This window comes from Saccostrea cucullata, unplaced genomic scaffold, assembly GCF_032062105.1.
Source record: "Saccostrea cucullata isolate Sc308-1 unplaced genomic scaffold, CSIRO_AGI_Scuc_v1 ctg341, whole genome shotgun sequence".
Taxonomy (NCBI): Eukaryota; Metazoa; Mollusca; class Bivalvia; order Ostreida; family Ostreidae; genus Saccostrea; species Saccostrea cuccullata.
Genome location: NW_026930542.1, coordinates 102,301 through 105,334, shown reverse-complemented (window position 1 = coordinate 105,334; position 3,034 = coordinate 102,301).

Genomic DNA, 3,034 nt, shown 5'->3' with positions numbered 1-3,034 from the left:
ATATAATATACATGTATATTACAAGAAAGATATCGATAATCCAAGCGTTAAACAACACGCGCGCAATGCTACCGCTTTTGAGATCTGAATCTCCCTCTTTTTCATCACAGTAGGTTAACATGTATGACGTGCGCGCAAAATGGCATGTTGACAATGTCATCTTATCTACATTTATAATATGTCTATTTATTCTAAATATCAAAGCATTACGTCAAAAAATGTAAAAGTTACGGCAATTTCAAGTATATTGGTCATTTCACGTGTTGCACGTGCGCGCTCTTGCAAGCACGTACGCGCAAAATGACCTTCGTTCCGCAAATCTACATAACATGCCTACTTATCCTAAAAAGGTTTCCCCTTAATCGGATGTGTACTTTACAAGATCATTCGCGGACAAAATTTTCCCAAGAAGAAAAATAATAATAACTAGAAAGAAACTCGTTGCGAGCAACGAGAGGTCTTCCGTCTGATTCTGAAAAAAAACTCCGCAAAATCGAGCTGAAAAAAAGTGATCAAACTTCTTATGGAAACAAATGGGATTAAACCCGAATTGCCAGCGTGGAAATGCAATGCGCTTACTTTTACGCTATTGGGACCACAGCTCTAAATGTAATTGTATATGTATACTTCTGCAACAGTACATATGTCTTAGAATAATGAAAGGCGAATCACTGTTCTTAATTTTGCGTCAAACGCCATGAGTAAATCTTTGCACCTTTTCTTTGAAATGTTCCATTTAATAGGTGGGATAGCTTCAATGGAAAGAAAAAAAAGAACGTTCTTATATCTAAAATATCAAGGTGAAGACAGTATAATTAACACATTTTACAAAGAACTATATGCGGTATTAACCAACATTTGCCCCCCAAAATCAAACTTTGATGGAGTAATATTTAATTAAGTCCTTAAACAGGGGAGTATATGCTGACTTCAAAGCACAGAATAATTTCATAAATAATGACGTCATATGTACGTAATGACGTAAATTTAAGTTTTTTTTTATGAATTTTGCAGAAAAATGTACATATTTCGTCGATATTTTAAATAAAAGTCACCGAGCACATGTGTGTTCAGGATAAATATTTTGATATAATGTGTAGAATGATAATATCAATGAAATATGTCAATATTGTTCCTGAACACACATGCACTCTATAAATTTTAAAGCTTAAATTGTTGAAATTTTGTCCATTTTGTCCTCTTTCTGGAAAAGGATATAAAATCGGACTAGTTTGTGACGTCATAAAAACAGAAATTGTGAATACACTGTTTTGGAACTATAATATTTTCTGTTGACTTATATTTCTGATACAATTTATTGAATTCAGCACATTTCAGGAAGTTTTCAAAATTTGACTTTTGTGGGGGCAAACATATGCAATATACCGCATATAGTTCTTTCATGTTATTGCAAGTAACACTAAAGCAGTGAAACAGTATATGCATTTTTAACTTTTTAAAATTTCCTGTTTTTCCCCTATATGAACTATCCCGATTAGCTAAGCTTTCATGAAAAGGTTGTAATGCTTTGCCGAAAAACGTGTGTCGCCCGAAGACAGTCAATGAATCGGATACCATTTATGCTCAATAACTTGAATCAGATCTTTGAGACAAGAATGTTAATATAAACTTCATTTAGCGATCTTTTTAAAAAACTGTTATCTTATTTTGTCTTTTTTATTATTGTCATATGACACAAGTGTGCATGGGAAAAACAGATTGTAATTTTTATACATACTATATTCATTGATATTGTTTCTAGAAAAACTATCACTCATAACTATGATTTAAGATCTGTTTTTACGTGTTGCAAATCGGAAGGTACCGGTATTAGGTATCGAATTTCATTTTCACATTTAGTCTTTTCTTTTTCTACTTTGAGAACCAGCCAAAACCAATTATAGAAGACATTTAAGAAGAACTTAATAGCAACGTAAATACGACGTGACAATCCAAGTATTCCTTTACATTTTATTTTTCCTTGTCTTACTTTCGTTCAAGCAAACGCTCGTCTGACTCCGTATACCCCTATTGCGAAATGTCGGAGTTGACAGAGAAAGCCGCCATCTTGGACCCGCTTCAAATTTTTAAATGCTAATATCTAGAGATTCGATTTATCAATATTCAAACAAATTATATAGTGATTATTATAAGAAAGATTTCTATTAACATACCAAAAATGAATGAAAAATATGGAAAAACAAAAAAGTTAGAAAATACGATTTTTTAAATTTGCATATTGTAACGAGCGGAAGTATTGAAGACGCACGAAAAGGTGATTCTGTAAACCAGAAAGTCACAAACTATCGTCTCCAATAAGTCTCCACTTCATATCTTTAGTCATTTTCGATAAAAAGGGGCGACAAAATTGCATTTTAAAATCAGGAAATTGTCCATAACTTGGCACCCGAAGCGAATTTTCCAAAAAGCGGAATTTTATATAAAATTCATATAATGACGCATAATTCCTGAAAATTTCATTGAAAACGGCTGAATAGTTCTCGAGAAATCGCCTGCACAAAATTTTGGTCAAAAAAAGAATAATAATAAGAAACAGTAGAATCACTATAAGGTCTTCCGTGAAGATGGAAGACCTTAATAAGAAACAGAGTAAAAACAATATGTTCCCCAACTTCGTTTGGGGAACATAATTAGAACTCTTTAGTGTGCAGTGTAGAGAGGGTTCTTAAGGAATATACACTTTCAGCAATTTCTACTTTCCTCATGAAGACCTTATGTGTCACTTTCCTTTCAACCAAAAAAATAAAAAATAAAATTGGCAATCTTGTTTTCTCCATGAAAACAGATTCTGTCAATAAAGTACATCTAATATTAAAACTTTTTTTATGTATATATTAAAACTGATGTCTATATCTGTCTACAAATGATCCATCATCCATTTAATACTTGTACAAAACACCAATTAATTCTAATGGCATTAACCCCCACACATCCACCTACATCCCTTTGCTGGATGGAAATGAATCTCAGTCTTCTAGCATTCTATTCTTGACAAAATACAAAAAAGAATGAA